We start from the raw sequence: 27,854 nt of genomic DNA, 5'->3' as shown, positions 1-27,854 counted from the left end.
TTAGGTCCCATTCTACGTCTGCCGTTCCACCACATGTTCGAGTCATAGTCTCATAGACCAAATGATCTTTACCATGATAATTTATATGATGGGTGGCTAATTTATATGATGGGTGGCCGTGAAAACACGTGAACTCCAAAAAAACTAGGTACAGCCCACTTTTTTTTATGATCAAAACCATTCATCTCTTTGGGCACAACGTAGATAGGTTGTGCCCAAAAAATCATTTCCATAAGATAATCCTAACCCTCCGATCTGTAGAAGATTCCATAAATGATTTTTGGAAATCTTCATATTCAGATCAGTTCAGATCGGAGGGCTAGGATCATACTATGGAAATGATTTTTGAGGTACAACCTATTTTCGTTGTGCCCAAACAGATGAACGGTTTGGATCATCAAAAAAAGTGGGCCGTACCTACTTTTTTAGACTTCACGTGTTTTCACGGCCACCCATCATATAAATTCTCCTTTACCATTGGTGACAAAAGTAGAAAGAGTTATTTTTCTATTGAATGTTGTTGGTCATCTATTTACAGGGTATAATAGATATTGCCACGTGTATGGTGAGGATCGATTACAAGGTCTCGAATTAGTATTATGAGGCAGCGTGATATATGATCCACGAGAATTTATATAATGGGTGGCCGTGAAAACAAGTGAAGTCTGAAAAAAGTAGGTATGGCCCACTTTTCTCGATGATCCAAACCGTTCATCTGTTTGGGCACAACTCAAATAGGTTGTGCCCCAAAAATCATCTCCATAGGATGATCCTAACCCTCCGATCTGTAGAAGATTACATAAATGATTTTTGGAAATCTCCATTTTCACACCCTGACACGCTCGTCCTAACAAAGTGTGCGGAAAGCCGGAAATCTCTGTCACAGTCCGACACAAATGGGCCATCGACCCACATGTGACCTTACATATAAGTAAATGGGCCGTGTATCCACATGTGAGACGGCCCAACTGTTGGATCGAAGTCAGATTAAGGACAGCTAACGGTTACGGTCAAACAGTCAAACTTTACAGCTGTAATTAGCTGTACTTTCAACGGCTATAATCGGCTATCGAAAACCCCAAGCCCCAAACTTTTACCATTTTCACATTCCATGGAAATGTTATCAGCACTACTGTATTTTGATGATGACACTCTCACTTTATTAAAAGTACGGTATGGCCCGTACCATAGGATGATCCAAACCGTCCATTAGATGGGTCACAACCTAAATAGTTTGTGCCCCAAAAATCATTTTCTTAGGTTGATCCTAACCCTCCGATCTGATGTTAGAGGGTTGATCCTAACCCTCTATGGAAATAATTTTTGGGGCACAACCTATTTAGGCTGTGACCCATCTAATGGACGGTTTAGATCATCCTATGGTGCGGGCCATACCGTACTTTTAATAAAGTGAAGAGTGTGATCATCAAAATACAGTAGTGTTGATAACATTTCCCTTTGAAATACTCCTTACGCGCAAAGCTAAGATCCTCTTCTGCATTAATCAGACATCCAACCGACCTCTGTATGGTTGCTGGGTTTTTTTTGTTCCTGGGAGTTATGTGGGAGAAAAAAATACTCTGGGAGATAGGTGGGAAAAAAAAAGTCCTAGAAGTATCCTGGTAAAATAAAAATCCCATGTTTGGTTGATCGGATTATGGTGGGAAAAAATAAAACCTTTGTTTGGTTGCTTGAACTGTTGGGTAGAAAAAAATTCTTCTCAAGCTTATTTTTGGTTCCTGAGTTTATTTTTGTTCCCGGGGTTATCTTGTGATGGGATGAAAAGGCAATCATTACAAAAGTGGGATTAAAAAATTCATCCCACAAGTAATCATTACTAGAGTGGGATTAAAATAAACCTAGTACTAAAAGGCAACCAAATATGGGATGGGACCAAAATTTAACTTACTCTCCCACACAGAACTCCGAGAAACAAAAAAAGAAAAACCCGGCAACCAAACATAGCAAAAATTAAAGCATCTGAAAGATCCGTAGAAAACCCTAACAAAAAATCGTCTACATCAGATATGGGGTCCGATCCTTGCAGCTTATTTTCATCTTCTGTCTCCAAACATGCCTCTCTCCTGCATTTTCTTTCCTTCGAAACCCTAGCTTCATCTGCACCTTCCAGCCCTAACTGACTCGGTAAAGCTCTTTAACTTTATGTGCGCTGAATCTTCTGTCATTTATATCTTGCAGCTTTTTCTTCTCATCAGCCATGATTTTTTATCTGATCAACAATACTACCTTGTTTGCAATTTACTAGCTTTGTGACACTGTTTACCTTTCTTAACGACATGGTATCAAAACGTATATCACTAACCATTGATCTAGGGTTTTGCTTTCAAGAACCGAATTCATGGGATGTTTATGAGAATTGAAAAAGATTACCTTAATACTCACCTCTTTTATTCGACCATTTTTTTTTCTTTGTGTTTGGACTCATATGCCTTTATGGCAGACATCATTAATCATGATCATTGTCATCAACTTTTGGATTAGGGGCCGTACTCTTTGCTAGATCTTTGTTATTTTAAAAAATTGTATGTGTTATTTCAATTTGAATACTGTAATAGCTTTTCCTGGTGGTTTTCATTGAAAAATCTTGAGTGGAAGACTTATGTCAACAAGTTCACTGCTCCATGATTGACATGGAATACATTTACTTTGATGCCGTGATTGATGATCAAAGAAAGAAATAACTACTCAAAGGGTAAATGCTTGTCTCATATACCAATGGACCAACGGGAAGCAGAACATCGAAACCCATTAAGCATGGCCCCCCACAATGCCACACACACACACGCACACACATGACAACGGCCAAACAACCATTAAAAAGCCTCAAGGCACATCCCAATGTCTTCATACACTCGTTTAATGTTCCTCTCTACGATCAACCCGAAATTCCATCAAAGGGTGATTAAGGCTTTTATTGCAAGAGAAAGGACAAAGAAAAGAGGACCCAACTCGGCCAATCTGGTGACATTATGCTTACGTCAGCAAATTTTTTTCATAGGTAAGCTAGTATTGAACCTCTGAGTCTCTGACCTCAAGGTTGCAAAACAAAGCCTTAGCTAGAGGCTCAACCGCAGTTTATAGTAGCACATGCCATTGTTGAAGTTAGCAGGGAGCCTACATTTGTCAAAGCTGACTTGGAGCCCCACATACACTTGCCTTGTTTGTGTGAAGATAAATTGGGACGTTTTCTAGAATATTTTAAGTTTGTTAGGATGAGTTTTGTAAGTTTCCTATTTGCAAGGGCAGTCCCACTTTAGTGCCTTATTGTGCTTAGCGTGGGTTTTAGACTTCTTTCTTATTGAGTACTAGGTTAGTGTTGATTTTTATATGAACAAGGGCTATGTGAATCATTAGGGGACTTTTATTAGAGGATCTAATTTTTATTACAGGATTTTTGTTTTCAACATCCAGCTTATCAACCTTTGTTGAGTGTTTCCTCTCCAGGCTGTGCCTACTACTACTATTATTATCTACTTAACGTGATTCTAATATGAAGATGGCTAGGGATTTTGTTTCAATCTAAGATTTAAATCAAATCTGTATTTCTCTTCTTGGGCTTGAGTTCTTTGCCCATTACAGTATTTTGAACCTTCCCGTGATTGCGATATACTTTCAGACTGAGTTCCTTTGCCGCTTTTAAAGTTTGAAACTACCCTTAGAAATAGTGCTATTTGGCTACTAGCAGTCTTCTCCAGCCTTTTTCTTAGACTCCTTATTTATAGGCTTGTCATCCATCGGGAGAAAATGAGGAATTTCATTTCTACATCTGGATTGATAGATAGTGTGTTGAAGTTGTTGAATCAAATCACAAGGCCTAAATTATTGATTTATGATATTAATGGACTTTTAGTGACAATTGTGATCTAAAATTAATTAAAACAGAAATTTCCATCAAATCAAGTTCATTTATCATGGGTTAATGTCAAGGTTGTGACTGTAATCTAATTTTCAGCCCCTTGGACCAGATTGGTAATAGAGCAGGTTTTCTTGGGGAGATTGTGAACTCGCTAGATCAGATGAGAGCGACTCTAAAATGGTTTGATCGTGTTGATGAATTAGTACTACAACAACTGGATCAACTGGCAGAAGTTGTGGAATCGACTTTTGGAGGAAACTTAGGGTGGGAAAGTGTCCTAGAGGAGGATGGCATCACTGCGTTTAATAAACGCACGCAACTCAGCATTTTTTGGCGGGCTTCTGTTAATTGTCGTATTGGCAACAAACAATTTAAGAAAGACGGATTTGCTCAGGCATTGGGACACATTTGTGATTTTGGAATAAGAGTGGGAATACTCGAATTCCATGGGAACATGCACATCAAAGATTTCATTGATTGGTTTCAGAAGTAGAAAAGATGTTTTAATAGAAGAAGATGGCCGATGATAAAGTAGTGAAGTTAGTGGCCAGCAAGTTGGACGACTACGCCCTTGATATGGTGTGAATGTGATGCACTCCAAAGTAGCCGTATAAGATACGAAAAAGAAAAAAATATGATGTTGAGGAATTTTTTTCTTGTTACTTACACCCAAGATTTATATCAATATGTCAAAATGTATGACATTGTGAGGAGTTCACGAGGTTACACAGAGGAATTATATGTGTTGATATTTCAAGTGGATATCACAGAAATAGAGGAGGAATGTTGAGGAATACATATCCGACAAGAGTTAGCATTTAAAGACTTTAACTTGATGAGTGATGCATATCGATTACCCACTAAGGTTGAGGAGGTCCAAAACCCCAATATCTCCCAACAAAACACTCATCGTGGCCCCACCAATACCCAAGCATCGAAGCCGAAGCCATGCGCACCAGTCTACAATGACCCGCACCGGTCTACTATGACCAAACTCATTTGCCAACCAAATCCTAACTCGAGAGGAGGGTCAAATGTTAGCAGAGTTGGTTCAAGTCCTACCAATCAATCGATTGTGTGCTAGTGTGCAATCAACCTGGGCATCATTCCATTGTCTGCAGCAAGCTCGCCGAGGTTGAAGATTAGAATCATGAAGAGCTAAATGAAGGTGAGGATGAATGTGGGCATCAAAAAATTTGTCCATGTCAAATTACAAAATCGCCCCAATTTTTCTTAAGTGGGCCCTACACCCTACAAATAGGTCTAAATGTAGGTGGTCTCACTTGAGCCCAAATGGGAGGCCCACTAAGTGGCAAGCCCAAGGGCCACCATTTCAATTACAACTCACCACCACCAAAACCAAAACAAAGAGGTAGTTGGTCCCACAACCACTTACACCACTATGCAAGTGGTTGTGGGTAGTTATTGCATGTGGGAGTAGTATATATTGAATTTTCTTCTCTTTTTCAAGGGATAGCAAAAAAAGAAAGCAAGCAAAGGTAGCAAAAAAGGGAAGCAAGGATAGAAAGCAAAAAAAGAAAGCAAGCAAAGGTAGCAAAAAAGGGAAGCAAGGATAGAAAGCAAGAAGTAGAAAGGATCCAGAGAGAAAATAAATCAAGAGAAGAAAAGCTCTCCGTCAACAAGATAATCAAGGAAAGCTCTCCTTCAACAAAAAGCAATCAAGTACTTGAAGAATTCTCTCCCATGAAGATCAAGCCACCACAAAAGGCCCTTCATCGAAGGAAATCTAAACATCTTCACAGCCGATAAAGCGCGAAGCCCGGAGTGAAGTCCGCACATCTTCAAACACCGAAGAACGAGAGTCACGCTACGAAAGCCCTCGTCTCCACCACACCGTTGACTTCTTCAATTTGATCGTTAATCAGAGGATTTTAGAAAGTTGTACCACATTTTCTATTAATTACAATTTCTCTGTAATTTGTCCTCGAATTTTCGTGTTAGTGGAATTATGGGAAATTTGCTGTCGACAAAGAAGAAAACCGAAGTTTGAGGATGAAGATGATAGTGCCATTGGGCCTGATAATGTTGGACTTGATGATACATAGAATCTTATCGTCTCCTCCCAAAGTGATTGATGAGACTTGGTTGTGATCCAACATCTTCTGAATCAAATGAACCTTGGAACGAAAGAGTGCAACCTAATTATCAATCATGGCATGAGCAAAAATATTGGGGTACAAGATACAATCGATAGAGCCATTTAGAAAAAGAGAGAAGAACAGAGGATCAATAGTTTGAAGACCATGGAATAGAAGAATCCATGCTTTTAAACTTTCATCGACATAATGTGTCGAATTTCTTGGAGACCGAAGTTTCGACCATCAAAGTCTGGACCAAACTCATTTGCCAACCAAATCCTAACTCGAGAGGAGGGTCAAAGGTCAGCAGAGTTGGTTCAAGTCCCACAAAGCAATCGATTGTGTGCTAATGTGCAATCAACCTGGGCATCATTCTAGTGAATGTTTGCAGCAAGCTCGCCGAGGTTGAAGAAGAGCTAAAAGAAAATGAGGATGAAGAAAACCGAAATTTGAGGGTGAAGATGATAGTGCCATTGGGCCTGTAATGTTGGACTTGATGATACATAGAATCTCTGTTGTTAAAATTTTACGATTTACGATTCGAATCTTACGATTCAAATCGATTCGTGGGTTGAACGATTCAAATCGGACGAAGAATCTTTTTTCCTAAAAATCTAACGATTCAAGTACGATTCGACTTTGAATCGTGTGATTTTTACTATTCTTTGTACGATTTTTATGATTCTGCCTGTTTTGGATTTTGAGAACTGATTATGATTTCAAAATGAAAATCATTTCAAAATGCTTTGTTTATTGCTGAGATTTCTTTGTATGATGATTATCATAGATTTGAGTATGTGCTTTGTTACTGTTGTAATAAATTATATAATGATTTATTGTATGATGAATATAGTCTGTGCTTTGTTTAGTAATTTTTTTTGCGATGAATATGGTTTGTGCTTCGGATTACTATTAATGGAATTTTATATTTAATTTAATAGTTACAAATGGGAAATAGATAATTACTTATTTATTCTTACTTTTTACCTTACTAAAAAAAATGCACGTGCGTTGCATGTGGGACCCAAATATCAGTTCAAATAGTGCAAAATGAAGTGGCAATCTAATATTGGAGTTGATTAAAAGGAACAACTACCTAGGATCTATTCATATAATAGGGAAAACAATATTACTTTACCTTTTACCGAAATTTTCATCTGAAACCGAAACGTCCACATTTCGAAGACGATTGGAACTTAAATTGAAATTTAAAATCTTGCTCTTAAGCATGGTTTGAAATTTCGACCGAAATCCAAATCCAGTCAACCCGAAATGGTATGGCCTCGAAATTTTGTCTGAAATTTAACCGAATTTTCAAAATTTCATTTCCCCCATAAATCCCGTTCCGAAATTTAAGGAATATCCCAAAAAAATATGGATTTTATCCTTTAATTAATATTATCCTGAAATTTCGGCCAAAATTACTGAAATTTTGGCCGAGTTAGAGTATCTTTTAAATTGATTTTTATGGATTTCGCAGATTTCGCTTGAAATCCGACTAAATCAATGAACGACTATTTTTCTCGTATAGAATTTTGACCGAAATTTCGGTAATTTCGGCTGAAATTTTGGGATAATATTAAATAATTATTAATATTATCCTAGCCCTCGAATCGATATAGGCTGATCCTAGCCCTCCAATCAATAGAGGTTTCCATAATTGTTGTTCCTTTTCAGTAATTACTAATATTATTTAATATTATCCTAGCCCTCCAATCGATATAGGCTGATCCTAGCCCTCCAATCGATAGAGGTTTCCATAATTGTTGTTCTTCTTGAGGTGCCCGGAATCCGTCAATATTTTGCAAGTGTACTGCATGGGTAATATAAAGTAGTTGTTTCGTCATTGTCATATGTCTTTACCCTTGGTATTTTTTTTTCATAATTGTCATAGACAGGTACCCTGTGTCGGTACTTTTCGTATGTAGATTACGATTTTACCCTAAAGAAAGTAGTTAATATCATAACTTATTATTGAAGAGAATAGGCATAATTCAGCTGGGATATAGATGGGTTTTTTGGTAAAGGGTGGAAGAACTTAACCCACGACTCCGTCTTTATATATAGTAGTTAGATTTATATTTTTTAATATTTGTTCTTATTTTTATGTATACATTTGAAAAATTCTTACGATTTACGATCCGATTTTCGATTCGATACGATTCGAAACCTGTTACGATTTACGATTCGATTCCGCTTTTCAGAACCTTGCATAGAATCTTACCGTCTCCTCCCAAAGTGATTGATGAGACTTGGTTGTGATCCAACATCTTCTGAATCAAATGAACCTTGGAAAGAAAGATTGCAACCTAATTATCAATCATGGCACGAGCTAAAATATTGGGTTACAAGATACAATCGATAGAGCCATTTAGAAAAAGAGAGAAGAACAGAGGATCAATAGGTTGAAAACCATGGAATAGAAGAATCCATGCTTTTAAACTTTCATCGACATAATGTGTCGAATTCCTTGGAAACCGAAGTTTCGACCGTAATCAAAGTCTGGACCAAACTCATTTGCCAACCAAATCCTAACTCGAGAGGAGGGTAAAAGGTCAGCAGAGTTGGTTCAAGTCTCACAAAGCAATCGATTGTGTGCTAATGTGCAATCAACCTGGGCATCATTCTAGTGAATGTCTGCAGCAAGCTCGCCGAGGTTGAAGATTAGAATGATGAAGAGCTAAAAGAAGGTGAGGTGAAGAAAACCGAAATTTGAGGGTGAAGGTGATAGTGCCATTGGGCCTGTAATGTTGGACTTGATGATACATAGAATCTCTGTTGTTAAAATCTTACGATTTACGATTTGAATCTTACGATTCAAATCGATTTGTGGGTTGAACGATTCAAATCGGACAAAGAATCTTTTTTTCATAAAAATCTAACGATTCAAGTACGATTTGACTTTGAATCGTGCGATTTTTACGATTCTTTGTACGATTTTTATGATTCTGTCTGTTTTGGATTTTGAGAACTGATTATGATTTCAAAATGAAAATCATTTCAAAATGCTTTGTTTATTGCTGACATTTCTTTGTATGATGATTATCATAGATTTGAGTATGTGCTTTGTTTACTGTTGTAATAAATTATATAATGATTTATTGTATGATGAATATAGTCTGTGCTTTGTTTAGTAATTTTTTTTGCGATGAATATGGTTTGTGCTTTGGATTACTATTAATGGAATTTTATATTTAATTTAATAGTTACAAATGAAAAATAGATAATTACTTATTTTATTCTTACTTTTTACCTTATTTATATTTTTTAATATTTGCTCTTATTTTTATGTATAAATCTGAAAAAATTCTTACGATTTACGATCCGATTTTCGATTCGATACGATTCGAAACCTGTTACGATTTACGATTCGATTCCGATTTTCAGAACCTTGCATAGAATCTTATCGTCTCCTCCCAAAGTAGGGCTGGCAATTTCACCCGAAAAAGCGGGGATCCGCCCCGCCCCGCCCCGTTTGGGGAGGGGATTCCCCGATTTGAAAGGGGAAGGGGAAGGGGAAGGGGAATATAAAAATTCCCCGGTGCGGGGAGGGGAAGGGGAAGGGGATGGAGTTGTCCCCGCCCCGCCCCGCTAATCAATGCCATTTTTTGTAAATTTTTAAGTGTTTTTTTTAAGGAAAACTACTAGAAGCTCTGTGGATCGGCTACAAGATTCCCCCAAACATAAACTTAGCTTGTCTTTTCCTTTTAATTAGCTTCTGAGAGCATTTTGGGAACTATAATAACCTTTTCACAGATGTTGAAATAATAAAGACAAGCTGAGAGCCTGAGACGCTGAGTGTATGAAATTATCAAAAAATCGTAGTGCCAACAGAATTTTAGGGTTGGATTGCAGGTTTTAATTTTCAACAAGAAAAATTTAGCTACTAGAAATTTGTTTCATGTCAGCACTAGACTGAATTGCAGTTAAAGAAATAAGTCATTTGTTGATTTTGTTCTCTTCTCCATTCTCATGCTCATCTGGGGGTTAACATGCTATACAGAATGAACTAATGAACATTATTTTGCGTGTGTGAGCGCCCACTTATGGACTTTTAAAGTTCATTGTGACTACTGAAATAGTTACTTTTTGCACATTGGCTGCCTGTTAATGAAGGTAATCCTGGTGCTCATTTCCTATTTATCATTCCATAATTTATGCAGAAAATTGCTGAAAGATGAGGTCCTGTTGTTATTTATGTTTGTTGTCTCATCCATGCATTTCTTATTTTGTCTATCTGTTTGTTGATCACATGAATAGAATCATAGCATTCATCACAATATTGTCTGTAATGGACGTAAAAGAAAGAAGCTCTGTTTGCTGGTTTGGTTGGGTTCCAAAGAGGGGGCGGGGCGGGGATTTTGTCCCCGAAGGATGAGGGGAGGGGAAGGGGAAGGGGAAGGGGAAGGGGATTAGATATTCCCCGCGGGGAGGGGAGGGGAGGGGGATTCCCCACCATCCCCGCAGAGGGGAAGGGGAAGGGGACCCCAACATCCGGCCCCGACCCTCCCCGTTGCCACCCCTATCCCAAAGTGATTAATGAGACTTGGTTGTGATCCAACCTCTTCTGAATCAAATGAACCTTGGAAGGAAAGATTTGCAACCTAATTATCAATCATGGATCGAGTAAAATTATTGGGGTACAAGATATAATTGATAGAGCCATTTAAAAAAATAAGAAGATAGGATGGATAGGTTGAACATCAAGGAATAGAAGAATCCATGCTTTTAAACTTTCATCGACATGTCGATTTTGATCGACATGTGTCGAATCCCTTGGAGACCGAAGTTTAGACCACAGTAGAAGTCTGGACCTAAGTTTAAAGTCTGATTCCTTGTTGTACACCCACATAAAAGAAACCTTATATCTTGGGAGTATCATGCCACTTCATTAATAAGATGAATAAGTTGAAAAGTAAATGAGATGACACGATAAACATTCAACATGTGAAATACCTATTTTTTGATCTTGTTAAACCATTATGAATTATTTTCCTGCTTATGTGATGGTTTCTCCATGTATTTGTGCTGGTTGTACCATTTCTCGAAGTTTCATCTTAAATTTCCATTGTTTTCATGGTCTTCCATCAACTTCTATGATTTTCATGGGATTTCATGGACTTCTATAGACTTTTACTGAGTATTGCTTTCATGGGTATCGAAGTCCTAACTGAAACTGGCATTTAAAACCTTCCCTAGTAGGCCCAGTGGCTCAAAAAGGGAGGCAAATCACTGTTTAAGGACTTCAATTCCTTTTCCATTAGTCCAAAATACAAGGGTAGTGTGTTCTGTGATATTATCCCAATGGATGCAGGCCATATACTACTTGGCAGGCTATGGCAGTATGACAAGGATTCCTTACACCGGGGATGAAAGAACACATACATTCATGAAGGATGAGTAAAAATTACAGTCTTGCCTATGAAGCGAGAGTTTACATCCAAACTCACAAGGAGGGGAAAAACTTCCTCACGATGCATGCATTTATGGATAATTGTAAGGATATTGGAAGAGTGTTCACGCTTATTTCGAAGGAAAGTACTTCGCCCGCAACTATCCCAATGGTCCTACAACCTCTCCTAAGAATTACGAGGGCATAATGCCAAAAGAGTTCGCCGATGGGCTTCCAATGATACGTAATATTCAACACTGCATTGATTTAGTTCCCGGATCAGATTTGCCACATCTCCGCCACATGCCAAAAGAGTTATGTAATATTCAACAACAAATTGATCTAGTTCCCGGATCTGCTTTGGCACACCTGCCACACTACAGGATGAGCCTAACAAAGCATGGAAAGCTTCATTAATCAATATTAGAATTATGGATTAAAGACTATTGGCTTGCGTGAAATACTTGAAATTGTTGATGAGACGTATGGAAAATCGATGTGATTGATTGGTTGTGCCGTACCATTTTTTTGAAACTAAAAGATAGTTTTGCCCTCAAGTCAAATAAAGCACAGCAAGACTTATTCTTCATCTCCTTCTCCCGTTTTTTTGCAATGTTGGAGAAGAGGAAGAAGAAGAAGAAGAGGAAGAGGAGGAAGAGGACGAAAAATAAAAAAGTTGAGAAAGAGGAAGAAGAATAAAATGAGGAAGAAGAGAGGATAAAGTCGTCTGAAAAAATGGAAAAGGAGAGGAAGAATGAAAAAAGAAGTATCGACGTCGAAAAAAATGGAAGTTGCCGGAAAATGGAAGTCGCCGGAAAAATGAAAAAGAAGAGGAAGAAGGAAAAAAGAAGAAGAAGAATCGATGCCAGAAAAAATGGAAGTCGCCGGAAAAAATGGGAAAGAAGTGTAAAAAGGAAAAACAAAGAAGAATTGACGTCGAGAAAATGGAAAGACGTGGAAAATATGGAATGTGTCGGAAAAATGTAAAAGGACTTGGGGTTATCCCGGTCAGACTCGGGGTTATCCTAGTCAGACTTGGGGTTATCTCGGTCAAACTCGGGGTTATCTCGGGCTGACTTGAGGTTATTCAGACTCGGGGTTATTTCGGTCAGACTAGGGGTTCTTTTTTTTTCTTCTCTTGCTCTTTTCCATTTTTTCGGCGACTTCCATTTTTTCTGGCATCAATTTTTCTTCTTTTTCCCTTCTTTTCCATTTTTTCTGGCGTCAATTTTTTCTGATGACTTTTATTCTTTCCTTCTTCATCCTCGCTTCTTTCTCATTTTCTTCTTCTTCCTCTTCCCCATCTTTCTTCTTTTTCTTACTCTTCCTCTTCTTGTGGCAGAGATGAAAACCGGATGAAAACAGGGAGAAGGAGATGAAGGATAAGCCTGGTTGTACTTTATTTGACCTGAGGGCAAAATTATCATTTGGTTTGGAAAAAACAGAATGACGTCACGTTTCAAGGACATTGGTTTTGGGTACCTCCAGTCGAAAATTTCAGAATTTTGTCGCCACCCAATAGTCTTTAATCATAGAATTTTTACAGAAAGGCCTCATCCGAGAAAAAGAGTCTTCATGTGTTATTATTGTGTTGCTCACAGTAAAGGATTGAACTTAAAGAATGTGTAGATAGTCGTGCTATCAACAACATTATTTTTAAAATATAGATTCCCAATCCCAGCCGACCCCAACTAGTTTGGACAAAGGCTTTGTTGAGTTGGTTGAGTTGAGTTGAGATTCCCATTCCCACAATTAGAATATATGTCGGACGTGTTGCACAGAACCATGATCTTTTCAAAGATCGACTTATAGAGTGGATATCATCAGATTCACTGTAGACATGGGAAGTAATCGAAAACTGCCTTTAAGATGAGAAACAAGTTGCATGAGTGGTTGGTTATCCCATCCAAGCTCTCTATTCCCTTGAGCATATTCATGCGGTTCATGAATCAAGTTCTTTGTCCATTCCTTGGCAAATTCAGAGCAATCTACTTTGATTACATCCTAATTTTCAGCCACACCCTAAGGAGCATGCGAAACATTTGTCGTTGGTCACGATGTACTCCATTAAGAGAAGATGCACTTAAATCTCAAGAAGTGCACCTTCTTTGTTTCAAATATTGTGTTTTTGGGTGGCGGTATATCTTCAAAAGGCGTCAAAGTAGATGAAGAGAAAGTGAAGGCTATCATTGAATGGCCTGCACCAATTACTATTTATACAAGTCAGGAGCATTAATGGACTTGTGCCCTTTTATAGGCGTTTCATTAGTAACTTCAGCACAATGGTGGCACCAATCACTGATTGCATGCGGTCTGGCACCTTCTAGTGAACGCCTATTGCTGAAAAGAGTTCTAAACACATCAGTAAGAAGATGACCCGCGCTCCCATTCTCGCCTTGCCTGATTTTGACAAGGTGTTTAACGTTTGAATGTGATGCCTCACATGTTGGCATTGGTGCAGTTCCAAGTCAAGGGGCGCCTTATTGCTTACTTCATCGAGAAGTTGAACAATGTGCGCCGTAGAAATTTCACTCATGATGTAGAGTTATATGCTGTTGTTCAAGCCCTGAAGCATTGAAGACATTATCTCATTTAATGTGAGTCCATCTTGTACTCCGATCATGAGGCTCTCAAATATCTCAATTCCCAGAAAAATCTTATCTTGCGACATGCTAAATGGGTTGCTTTCATCCAATAGCACACATTCCTACTCTGACATTAGTCAGGGAGTCAGAATCAGGTAGCAGATGCATTGAGGCAACGAGTAGCCTTGTCAGGCACTCTAACAATCGAATTGTAGCCTTATCAGGCAGTCTAGCAATCGAAGTTGTGGGATTCAACTTCATAAAATTCCTCTACAAAGATGATTCTAGGTTCGTAAACATTTGCCAACAATGAGTAGAGGGAGATGATCCAAAAGGGAAAGTTCTACTTCAAAATGCCTCTCTTTTGCGGTGCTAAGTTCATATCTGACTACTCGATTCGAGTGAAAAATACTACTCACTTCATGGTGGAGGTTTGGGAGGACATTTCAGCGATGATAAAGCTCTAGCATTGGTTGAGAAAAAGTGTTACTGTCCTCACATGCATAGAGAGATATTGCACAATACTAGATTAGTGTCATGTTTGTCAAGTTTCTAAAAGCCACTCCCAAAATACCGGCGTGATGGTATTGGGACATAGTTGTAATTTTGGAATAAGAGTGGGAATACCCGAATTCCGTGGGAACATAGCACATAAAAAATTTCATTGATTGGTTTTCAAAAGTATAAAAGATGTTTGAATAGAAGAAGATGGCCAATGACAAAATAGTGAAGTTAGTGGCCAGCAAGTTGGACGACGACGCCCTTGATATGGTGTGAATGTGATGAACTCCAAAGTAGTCGTATAAGATACGAAGAAGAAAAAAATTTGACGTTGAAGAATATGATGATAGAAGTTGGAAGAAATTTTTTCTTGTTACATCCACCCAAGATTTATATCAACATGTCAAAATCTATGACAATGTGATAGGAATTCATGAGGTTACACAGAGTAATTATATATGCTGATGTTTCAAGAGAATATCACAGAAACAGAGGAGAAATGTTGAGGAATACCTCTCCGACAAGACTAGGCATTTAAAGACTTTAACTTGATGCGTGGCGCATATCGATTACCCACTAAGGTTGAGAGGTCCAAAATTCCAATATCACCCAACAAAACACTTATCGTGCCCCCACCGCTACCAACCATCAAAGCCGAAGCCATGCACACCGGTCTACTATGACCAAACTCATTTGCCAACCAAATCCTAACTCGAGAGGAGGGTCAAAGGTTAGCAGAGTTGGTTCAAGTCCCACGAATCAATCGATTGTGTCTTAATGTGCAATCAACCTGGGCATCATTCCAGGTTGAAGATTGTGTCTTAAATGTCTGCAACAAGCTCTCCGAGGTTGAAGATTATAGAATGATGAAGAGCTAAACGAAGGTGAGGATGAAGAAAATGAACTTTGAGGGTGAAGATGATAGTGCCATTGGGCCGATAATGTTGGACTTGATGGTACATAGAATCTTATTGTCTCTTCCCAAAGTGATTGATGAGACTTGGTTGTGATCAACGTCTTCTGAATCAAATGATCCTTGGAAGGAAAGATTTGCAGCCTAATTATCAATTATGGCTCGAGTAAAAATATTGGGGTACAGGATACGATCGATAGAGCCATTCAAAAAGAAGAAGAAGAAGATAGTATCGATAGGTTGGAAATCCAGGATTAGAAGAATCCATGCTTTTAAACTTTCATCGACGTGTCGATTTTGATCTGACATGTGTCGAATTCCTTGGAGACCGAAGTTTAGACCATAGTCTAAGTCTGGACCGAAGTTTAAAGTTTGATTCCTTGTTTTAAACCCACATATAAGAAACCTTATATCTTGGGAGTATTATACCACTTCATTAATAAGATGAATAAGTTGAAAAGTAAAAGAGATGACACGATAAACATTCAACATGTGAAATACCTCTTTTTTGATCTTGTTAAACCATTATGAATTATTTTCCTGCTTATGTGATGATTTCTCTATGTTTTTGTGCTAGTTGTAGCATTTCTCGAAGTTTCATCTTAAATTTCCATTGTTTTCATGGACTTCCATCACTTCTATGATTTTCATGGAATTTCCATGGGCTTCCATAGACTTTTACCGAGTACTACTTTCATGGGTATTGAAGTCCTTACTGAAACTGGCATTTAAAACGTTCCCAAGTAGATCCAGTGGCTCAAAAAGGGAGGCGAATCTGCTTAAGAACTTTCATTCCTTTTCCATTAGTCCAAAATACAAGGGTAGTGTGTGATGTGATATTATCCCAATGGATGCAGGCCATATACTACTTGGCAGGCTATGGCTGTATGACAAGAATTCCTTACACTGTGGATGAATGAACACATACATTCGTGAAGGATCAGTAAAAATTACACTCTTGCCTATGAAGCGAGAGTTTCCACCTAAACTCACAAGGAGGGCAAAAACTTCCTCACGATGCATGCATTTATGGATAATTGTTAGGATATTGGAAGAGTGTTCACGCTCATTCCGAAGGAAAGTACTTCACCCTCAACTATCCCAATGGTCCTACAAACTCTCCTCAAGAAATACGAGGGCATAATGCCAAAAGAGTTAGCCGATGGGCTTCCACTGATACGTAATATTCAACACCGCATTGATCTAGATCCCGGATCAGATTTTGCCACATCTCGGCCACATTCCAAAAGAGTTTGCTGATGGGCTTCCACTGATATGTAATATTCAACCCCACATTGATCTAGTTACCGGATCAGCTATGCCACATCACTACATGATGAGCCTAACAAAGCATGGAAAGCTTCATTAATTAGTATTAGAATTATGGATTAAAGACTATTGGGTTGCGTGAAATATTTGAAATTGTCGATGAGACATATGGAAAATCGACCTCATTGATTGATTGATTGGTTGTGCCTTTCCGTTTTTTTTCAAACCAAAAGACAGTTTTGCCCTCAAGTCAAATAAAGCATAGCAAGACTTATTCTCCATTTCCTTCTCCTGTTTTCATCTTTGCAACTTTAGAGAAGAGGAAGAAGAAGAGGAGGAAGATGATGAAAAAGAAAAAAGTTGAGAAAGAGGAAGAAGAAGAATAAAATGAGGAAGAAGAGAGGATAAAGTCATCGAAAAAAAATGGAAAAGAAGAGGAAGTTTTGCCCTTAAGTCAAATAAATCCTGTATTTTTGGATTGGATTCCGGAGGACCTCTTCCTTGATATGCCGAATTTCCAAATCCAGCATATTATGGAGGAGTTGGAAAAGTGTTTGGCATAGGCGACTTGTATAAAAGTACAAACTAAATGACTATCTAGATGGTGATGATAAGTCTGTTTTGATGAATGCCTTGCCTTTCCACCCGATTTGCAGGTATGGGAGCGGGATCTCAAGAAATAAAGGACCTTGGTGAGGCTTCTAAAGGCTTTAGAAGGGGTTGATGCTAGGAGAAGACAATATTCTAAGGGTTTTGAGAAGGAATTGAGCCTTTGGTATGGGTGGAGTGTAGGATCTGCCCATAGCTTGGTGCAGGAAGGAAGGATCTTGACTCATGTTGTTTCTGCTTTCCTTTTTGGCCCTGGGCTACTATCTTGACTTGGTGGGCCCTTCAAATGTGACTCTTTTTCTTGCATTTGATTCAATTGAGGCTATTGGGTAATGTAAGGGGTAATGGGTTTTCTTTTAGGCCAAGGATAATACTCCTGGGCAATTTATACTATGTAAATCTAGTGGGACTACTTGTCCCCATTGTAATTTTACTCGTATGAATATATTTGTCAATTTAAAAAAAAAACTCTTGTCAAATTACAATTTACCTCATTTTCCCCTGTTGTGGGTTTCTTTGAAGGCTTTCATTTGTTGGAGGTGTCTCGTGGGCCCCACTTGACTCTAAAGGATCTCATAATGATCTTATGGCTTGATTTGGCTCACAGATGGTCCCCATCATTACACCGCCAATATAGAGGTTCAGGGGTATTTGCTATAAGCCCAACGCCGGGGTGCGTATTTAGGCATATTGACTTCTAGGTTAGGCTACAAGTCAAAAAGAGAAAAAATGCAAGGTTCTTTCTTTCTTTTCGCATTATCACTTCCGAGGCTTGTTTATTGGATCGAGGGATGATGAGTCACATTCTTGATTATTTGATAAGTGCACTTATGACTTACGAATGTCAAATATATAGGCTGGAATGTTTTTTTTTTTTTTGCAATTAATAACAAAAATATGGCTAGCTTTTCCTATTCTATATCCCAGTGTTTTCTTCCCTTTTCTTCGCGTAACCCCTTCAAAAAAATAGGGGTATTATTTATACTTGTCCGAGCATGACAATTTTTTGGCATCGGAATTCGAGTTTCTTCTATAGTTGGTGCAAACCTTCATCGTCTTTGTTTATCTTTATAGATAACTTTTGGTGTTGATTGGTGGGAGGCAAATTAAAGCATGCATGGAACACATATGGGAATGTGTCTCGTGGCTTTCGAACTGTTGTTTGGTTTGCACTTGGCACTACATCATCTTTCTTTTCCTCGCCACTAGTGGTGTATGCATGGCCTTTTGGATGGGTTGTGTTGTTCTGTCTGTTGGTCCATTGGTGTATGGGCCAAGCATTTCCCTTTCAAACATTAACTTTCTCCACTATTGATAATATGTAAAGATGTTGATTGGCGGGTAGCTGAAACTTGGATGTTCTCTGATTCTTAGTAGCCTAAGTGGGAGGGAAATAGTCACTCATGCCATGGCTTTTAAACTATATGGATCAAAATATATAGCTTTACTTGATTATATTAGTAGTGCCAAAAGATCCACGTGAATGCTACTCTTCCTGATAGAGATGTTGAAGGATTTAGAGTGATTATCAACCTCTTTGTTTCTTTCTATTCTCACAAATTGAAAAAAAAAATCTTGCATTAATGATAATGAGTGCATTACTGAGGGTTCAAGCTTTTGCCTTTAATTTGGTGTACAATGTCCCTTCTAGTCCTTGGTGGCATCTCGGCAGTAGCTGATCATATCTTTCATTAATGGGTGCTCAAGCTTTTGCCTTTAACTCGGTGTACAATCTCCTCCTAGTCCTTGGTGGTGGCATCTCGACAGTAGCTGATCCTATCTTTTGAACTTTCTCTTTGTTTTAATGTGTTCTAGGTTCGCAACGCTTACTAATGATTGTACAGTCAGTGTTTATCCTTATTCTTGATCTCTCTTTATATGTCTACTCAAAATGGTTTTAGTGACATGCTAATACCAAACAGACTATAAACTTTCAAAGTAGGGTTGTCCGAACGATCACTTTCTGACCTTGGATTGTTGAGCTACAGAGGGTACTGGACCAGGGTTCTTCTCAAAAGTTCAAAAAGGAACATCTCCATCGAGGTATGCACGGTTAGATCTTTTTCTTTTTTCTTTTCTTTTTCTTTTTTTTGAAATGATACATGCATCGTTAGTTCACACATCATATCTAGTAAACCATAAATTATTTTTGCTTTTCTTAATTTTTGCAGACGACTTTCAACCAAAAGAGAATTATTCATATGCTTCTTGTTTTTATCGTTTTTTTCTCTCTTTCCCTCTCCATTTTCGGTTGTGCAAATCCAACATATGGTGATCTACTGAAGACTGGTCTGTTTCCAAGTCAAATTTACCCATCGAGCTCAAATAAGCTTATCTAGACCTGGCAAAAGCGACCCGTGCCCGCGGGTTGACCCGACCCAACCACAAATTTGCGGGCACGGGTCTAAGTTTTAGTGACCCGTCAAAACTAACCCGCGGGTGACCCAACCCGCAAAAACATGGGTCGGGTCGGGTCAACCCGCGGGCACCCGCATTTTTACCTTATTTTTTTAATTTTTTTTTGAGAATGTTATCAGCACTACTGTTTTTTATGAGGGAACTCCTCACTTTATAAAAAGTATGGTATGGCCAGCACCATAGGATTATCCAAACCGTCCATTAGATGGGCCATAGCCTAAATAGGTTATGCCCCAAAATTATTTCCATTGGTTGATTCTAACCCTCCGATCTATAGAGGGTTAGGATCAACCCTCTAACATTCAGATTGGAGGGTTAGGATCATCCTATGAAAATGATTTTAGGAGCATAACCTATTTAGGCTATGGCCCATCTAATGGACGGTTTGGATCATCCTATGGTGTGGGCCATACCATACTTTTAATAAAGTGAGAGTGCGCTCATAAGAAAACAGTAGTGTTGATAACATTTCCTTCTGTTTTTTATTTTATAAGAATTTGCTACCAAACTTCTCCTATGGCAACTTCTCGGCATGTGGCCATCGTGGTGCAAAGATGCACACATGGCAAATGTTGCTAGCAAACAAAAAAAAGTAATCATTACACAAAAAAAGTAAAATAGCTAAAGTTATAAAGTTTTAAATGAAAAATTACCTAGAAATGGTTATAAAGTTGTAAAATTAGGAAAAAAATACCAATAAAACATAGAAAGTTATGACAATTACGGAAAAAACAGATGCGGTCAAATCAGGAGAATTATTACAATCCCATATTTGCGGGTGACCTGCGGGTTGACCCGGCCCACCCGCGGGCCGCGCGGGTCACCTAAATTCTGAACCGCAAAAATGCGGGTCATTTCCTCACCCGACCCGTGGACCCACACCCGCATCACCCGCGGGTTGACCCGGCCCGACCCACCCGTTTGCCAGGTCTTAAGCTTATCTGAGCTTGAGCTCAGAAACGGGTGTGGGCCCACATTGTTGGGGGGGATCCAAAGCTTTCATTTGGATGCCCCAATCATGGATAGGGTGTCCACAAAAAATCAGCTCCATTGGATCATCCTAACCCTTCCATTTGTGGAGGGAAAAAATGGGAAGATTTGTAGAGAAACAATATCTGTTCATTTTTTCCTCCACAGATGGAAGGGTTAGGATGATCCTATGGACCTGATTTTTGGTACACACCCTATCCATGATAGGGCCTTTCAAATGGATGCTTTGGATCACCTCAAAAAGATGGGCCCACATGAGTTTTTGACGCTCGAGCTCAGATAAGCTATCTGAGCTTGAGCAGCTCAGAAACAGTATTCTCTTATGATGATAATGATTATTATTATTATTATTATTATTATTATTATTGTTATTATTATTGTTATTGTTATTGTTGTTGTTGTTGTTGTTGTGTCAACTGCACAACTGGACAATGCACATACATCCAAAATTTACAAATTTTACGATTTAAATTCTTATATGACAAAATCAATGGATTTGGCTCTTTTTTTCTTGCAATGAACATACATCCAGAATTTACAAATTTTATGATTTAAATTCTTATCTGACAAAATCAATGGATTTGGCTCTTTTTTTCTTGCAATGAAACTCGATGCTTCCAGCCCTTTGGGTTCCTTGAAGATACATTTAAGGAAAAAAAAAAAAGGAAAATGGTATCTGCATTACTTTGTTCTGGTAATGACACTTATTTACACTTTCCTGAGGAGATGTTACATGTTATTTGAGTTCTGCATACAGCTAATTAATATCCAAACTGGCAAGTTTTTAATAAAGTGAAGAGTGCCATTATCAAAATAGGGGGCATGGATATCCTTTTCCACGAAATTCTCAAGTCAACTCAACAAAGCCTTTGTCCCAAACTAGTTGGGGTCGGCTAAATGAATCCTTTAAAAAATTTCATGAAGAAGGTGAAAGGAATCTACCCGGCTCTAATCCCGGCTCTAGTTGGGTTCTTCTACGTGGATCATTTTCTTCCATTCTATCCTATCCAAGGTCATGTTCTCTGTTATATTCCTAGCTATCAAGTCTTCCCTCTACCCAAGTTGTTTTTGGTCTGCCCCTACCTCTCTTTACTCCATCAATTTGGCACGAGTCGCCTCTTCTCACCGGAGCATCCATGATAAAGGATGAGGGTTGGCGTCAGGTTGGCAGCCGGCCGTAAAAATTTGCCACTCTTCTATGAAATGAATCCTTTTCCACTAAATATTGCATAAATCTTTTATTTTAATTGAGGAATTCTAAACTGATGCAAGGGAACCTTTGAATTATGCTACCCAAGTGCATTTATAACTGCACTGAAAAATGCAAACTAATGTGATTCCAATTGGGGTCTTTGCCTTCAGTTTGCTAGGGGTTCCTTCATGTTTAGCATTCCTCAATATATATAGGAATGAAGTGAGAAAGAATTATAGGTGATAGGATGGCAATGAACATTGGCATCTATATAATATGGTCTGTATAATGATTTTACAAGGGTATTATTTTAGATCAATAATAGGAGCTCTCTAGTTTTGCTAATTTCAGGTAAGCTGTACTTTCTTTTAAAATGTATATATGCTAATTTTAGTATGCAGCGGAAGTAAAACTAAGTCTATGTTGGTGCAACTATTTGAATGATAAAATTGAGTAAAATGTTTGATGAATGTTATAAAAATAAGGATGGTTGTGATAGGTAAGAAAAAATGAGAATTATATGGAAAGGTAAAATGAGTATGTAGCTGGTAGTGCGTGTGATAGCAAATGGTATATGATGCGAAGAAAAAATGGATTAACTCTATAAATTTGGTGTCCTCCGCATGCTCCCTAAGCTTGAGCAATCTTGATTGCACCGTATAATGGAAGGATGCTAGAACAATAAAGCAGGTTGGGGCATTGTTCAATAGAAGAGGCAGTGGCTCCACTGCATCATTGGAGGGATACATCACATGTATTCCGTGTCAAAAACTGAGCGATCTTAAGCTCCCTCAGTTCCTATCCTCTCACTCATGGTTAACTATGTATTTTCTCCAGTCTCCACCATAACAACTTTTCTAAGCCCAAAGTCCTGAAGTCAGTCCTCACGGACCCATGATGGAAAACTGTAATGAGTGGAGATAGAGTCCTTGCCTGATTACACAATTAGAAGCTTTAGCTCATACATATATTTATGTCTACTCACAAAGTCGCGAAGAATCATTGATCAGATTTGTAATTTCATATCTTTTTTTTGCCGAGCTAAGTGGCGTGAGCTTGTAAATCAAGTAGGGGCCAAGGTAAAATGAACTACTGGTTAATACCTGGATTGATTCGAGTCTGTTTGCTGACCCGCGCTTGCAAGTCACAAGTCGAACTCAGTAGTCGACTCCTCTGAGTCGGGCGAATTTCTCTGCTTATCAAAAAAAAGAAAAAGATTTGTAATTTGACATGGACATTAGTTCCTTTATAATCTCATATGAATGCCATTGGATCCAAATGGGTGTTGTTCTAAACTGAACTCCGCCCAGATGGTCCCCATGATCACTACAAGGCACTATTCGTAGCCTGTGGTTATAATCAGCTTCATGGTGTGGATTTCAATGAAACTTTTAGCTCATCGTTTCAGGTCTCAACCTTTAGTAGTGTTCTTACCATTGAAGTCAATGCTTATGGACCATTTGACAACTAGGTGTCAAAAACTAGTTTCTTAATGGTTCCTCCAACAAACGGTTCTTTTATAGAACATCCGTCTGGTCAGAAGGATCCATACAAACTAGACCCTGTCTGTCTCATTCATCATGCTCTTATTGACTTAAAGCAAGCTCCGCAATCTTGGTTCTCTACATTTTGCTATTACATTTTGTCATTGGGATCCATCCAAACTAGACCAAGTATTGCTGAGCTGATCCGTTAATCTTTGTTCTTCATAAAGAAGCGGCTTCCTTGCCTTGGTATTATATGTTGATGATATTGTGTTAACATGTAAAAATACAGGTCTCAATCTTCGTATGTTAGTAAAGAATATGCTATGATAGTCTCTGCCCATTTCAGTGTTCTCTCTGAATTGAAGTGCTGCTCACATCCGCCTGAGCTTTTGTCTTAATAAATATTTTAAGGATGTGTTTCTGAAGGCTGATGAATGAATCAAAGCCTATTCACGCACTTTAGCTTCCAGACAAAAACTGGTAAATCTAGGGACGACCTCTTATCAGTCAGACCTAGGGCTCAACACAATCTCTAAAATGTATAATCTGATGCAGAGGATCCTTGAGATTTGTGTGCTTATTGTTTCTAAGTTTAGGTTAGAGGTGGGGGTCCTCAAAAAATGACGCCAACAGTGTAGATTTGCTGTTGATGAGCATCATCAGTTACCACAGCTGGCGAATAATAAGATACCACGTCAAGTTTCTTGTACTTTTTTGAGAAGTTTTGGGAACAAAAAAGCTTGTTCTTGTAAGTGTAATGTGTTATTGATACACTTCACTGGTCGGTTTAGTGTGGGACTGTCACTGTTCAGAAAAAGGGTTGATAAGTATGGATGGTGACTGTTTAGAGCTCCAAATCTGATAAAATTAAGAAGAATCTTCTGCCTTAATCTTCTCTGCTGAGTCCACCACCACAGTTTGGTGTTGTCACTGAGGTATATGTAGGCACTAAGGCCCATTACTAGGAATTATTGCTACATGCCATTCAAAAAGTTTTGTTACTCTTTTGTAATGAATGACATATTCAAGATCATGTTTTGATAATGGTACGAATCAGGTTGTTTTACTCTTCTCTATGTAGTTGTTGCGTGTTTTTTGCGAGTTGTGATAGATTTTGACATTGGGTTAAAAAAGCCAATGTGGTTTCTCCCTTTATCAAAACATGTTCGTCCTCACTATGTACCTACTATAATTTTCTGGTGTTGAGAGCTATTTTAAATGCCATATTCGACCCAAACAAGGTAATTCAAAGTGTACTATAGTATATGCACTAATCCTGTCGCATCATGTCACTCTCTCTCAGTATCCCGTTCTCTCTGTTCTGGAGTCCACTTGCATCTATCGAAACACGTTCGTTTCTAGAAGCAGTTCAAGGAGTCCCAATTCCCTGTCCAAAGACTTCATTTTCATGGACATGAATTCGATGGTCTATTGGTTTGAAGTCTGCCTACCGGCCACCATTCGAATCATTTGGATAGTCGACATCTTGAATGGTTTTAGAGGCCAATTTCTTTTTTGTGATTGCGACCTTCTTATCTCTTCAAGTCCGGTTCAACTACTTGTAACCTGATTAGAATCCTAGGTTTATCTTCTTCTTTAGATAATATTAAAATTAGAGCATCTTTAAGGGCGATGATATTGTCACCCCCCCTGCGTACGCATTCGCCCCCCTTATTAATGCTTTTTGACGTCAAATCAAGCCAAAAGGGGAGCGAATGCGTAATTTAGGGGGGGTGACAATATCATCTCCCATCTTTAATTGTAATCTAAAGACCAATGTGTAGTGGGCCCGCATCAACTGCAGTTGTATGGCGTGGATGCAGGTGGAGACCTACGATAGTTGGGTTAGCTAGCTGCTAGACAACTCATTTGTGGGGTGTTATTCGTACGTCCTTTCTACACTTCCCCCTGTTCAATGACAATGACAATGACAATGACAATTTAGTATTTGAAGGTTAGTTTGGGTGGGCAATCCAAATGCACTATGTTTTCTAAACTGCAATCTGAAATCGCATATAAAATTGTACTTGGCCAGCAAGGACTCCATTAAATCCATACTGGCATTTTATGATGACTTCTATGTTTTTCGAAGTACCAAATCATCATATAGCATTTGGCATTTTTCTCAAACCCACACGGTTCACTCTGGATTGGCTTCGCTTAGTTTTAGTACTCTACTTTATTAAGGGATTCCGAGAAAGTGATGAGTTTAACCAACCCTATTCAATTTTTACATAGTGACCTTTGATTTATCATGATGTTCCTCGTGAAGAATAGGTTAAGGTTAGTAGCCTACCTTTGTATAAAAAAGGCTTAGACGCGTTATTAGAATAGAAAAAGGCCAAGAGGTATAGTATGCCCTTATCTTAATAAGGGTAGTCATCTTTCATGCCTACAGGAAAGGCTAGTTCTTGCCTTCATGGCCTTTAAGAAATTGAAGATGTTCCGTCTCTCACTTCTTTATAGGAAAGGGACTTAAAATACAAGATAGATATGCGTGATGTGATTCCCTCTTGAGGCAAGGCAAGACAAGAACATGAAAGATGGTAAGAAGACGAGAGGAAAGATGAAGACGATGAAGGTTGAATCACAAAAATTGTGAATGAAGAAAAGATTGAATCATGAGAAGATTGGATGAAGAAGAAGGAATGTGAGATTGAAGGAAGAGGAGAGCCGGTCAAAAGAAGCAGTCTTTCCCCCCTATCGTCAGTAAGCCAGCCAGCCAGCCGCTTGCAATTCTCTCTTTTCTTTTCTTTTGTGTGCGGGCCATGTATTCCAAAAATTAGGTGCCCCGCTGTGAAGTAAGATTTCAGTTAGTTATTTATAAATAACTATCCGATCAGTTATGCTGCTCTGCAACATGCCTTGACGCATGCGCGTATGCCCATATCACACCCTTATTAGTTCATTAGTCACCTCTCACCAGATATATTAGATTCAACTATAAAAGGAAACTCATGTATCCTCTATTAGAACAGTGGGAGTGGGGAGTGAGGGCAGTGAACGAATAGAGCATGAGATGTTGGAAATTAGATAAAAAAAAAATTCTATTTTTAGAATTGATGTTTCTTTTTTATGTTTTTTCAGCCCCATTTCTCATGCTCTTCAAGCCTCACTCATCACCCCCTAGAATCATTCTCTCCCCCGGAAAAGTAGCATAAACAGAGGCATTTTTGTTTTGGATGCTTTTTCGAAATAAATTCCTTGTAAACGGGTGATGAGAATGATATCCTTAGAATACCCCTAAATTCAGCGTTAATTTTTTTGAATTGTCTTTTCTAACAAACTGTTTAAAAAATCTCTTAATACCCAAGTGGATGGTTCAGATCAATCGAAGGAGGGACCCATTATGGCATTTGGAGGTATTGTGGGTTCCATCTTGATCTAAATTGGCCATTGATAGGCATTGCTTTGGTTGTCTATGTCGTAAAAATCACGCTAATGAACTAATGTGTGTATTTTACGCGAGTAGAAAACTAAGTTGCTCGCATTCCACATTAGAAAATCCATATTATTAGAATCAAGCTTTGCATAATTTGCATGATCTCCAGGTAATTGGCGATCCAAAGCAAGGCCTACCTAACAAATAGACGGTTCAGATCAAATCAAGGTAGGTGCTAACAGATATCGGTCGAAATGACCAAAAGGAAGTGTGGAACATTCACTTTTTGTGTGTCACATGGACCACATGGTTAACGAGAGAAAGCCAACTATACTAGCAAGCATGCTACTCAAAAGCTCTCTTGTTTTTTTTTTTTCTTCTGATTCATTTCCCCGGGATAGATCTTTGGTGCTCAGTTTCTTGAATATTGTAAAGGGAACTTACCCACTTAAATAAGAAAAAGAAAAGAAACTTTATGAGGTAAAAAGGGTTCTCAATAGCGAGTGAGTAAGACATTGCATTTAACGAATGACATAAAGAAAGGACTAGGGCAACACTGAGAGTAGCATGTCAGTTGTCCAAATAGTTTGCCCCGCATGGATGGATTACAAGTCAAAAATTTCACTATCACGGGTAGGTCGAAAGCGTAGAGAGCTAAATTTGAGGAGGTCCTGCGAGTCACCATACACATAAGACCCCATGAACTTTTTTGCTTTAGTAATAATATAGCTAGATATGATCCCGATCTTTGTTTTTTAAAACGTGTAAAGCAGAATCCGGGTGGGATTGATTTCGATCATTACTGATTGAGATACTTGCCTAAGACCTTACCTGTGTTAGGCTCCGAATTGAGAGTGAACACTAGAGAAAATTAGGGTTGCAACTCAGGTTGGGATGGGTCAGGATGAGGCCAAATCAACCCAACCCAACCCAACCCAACTTGAGGAACCCATTTTCGAATCCAACCCGAGTTCCAACCCGGCAAGGTTCAATCTGACCTAACCCAATTTCCATATTGAATCGTGTTTAGACTATCTAAATATGTTGGCCCCACTTGTTCTTCTGTTGCAAGTATTTTTCCTCGGAGTGTATGCACGAATGTCATATAATTCATCTAATTAAGACATTGATGGATCCAAT

The 27,854-nt window shown here is 38.6% G+C and overlaps 1 long non-coding RNA gene across 1 annotated transcript; it reads left to right on the top strand.

Annotated features, from left to right (window-relative positions):
- The first annotated feature begins 1,902 nt into the window (after nucleotides 1–1,902).
- LOC143877766 (uncharacterized) lies at nucleotides 1,903–27,201 on the top strand. The gene is made up of 3 exons (XR_013250775.1): nucleotides 1,903–2,145; nucleotides 19,188–19,288; nucleotides 26,884–27,201. It is a non-coding gene; the product is annotated as an uncharacterized LOC143877766 (long non-coding RNA).
- Nucleotides 27,202–27,854: the final 653 nt, after the last annotated feature.

The sequence above is a fragment of the Tasmannia lanceolata genome, unplaced genomic scaffold, assembly GCF_043159265.1.
Source record: "Tasmannia lanceolata isolate RefF3 unplaced genomic scaffold, GAP_Taslan_0.1 ptg000005l, whole genome shotgun sequence".
Taxonomy (NCBI): Eukaryota; Viridiplantae; Streptophyta; class Magnoliopsida; order Canellales; family Winteraceae; genus Tasmannia; species Tasmannia lanceolata.
The sequence above is the reverse complement of the archived record's forward strand: the minus strand, read 5'-3'. Positions and strand labels throughout refer to the sequence as shown.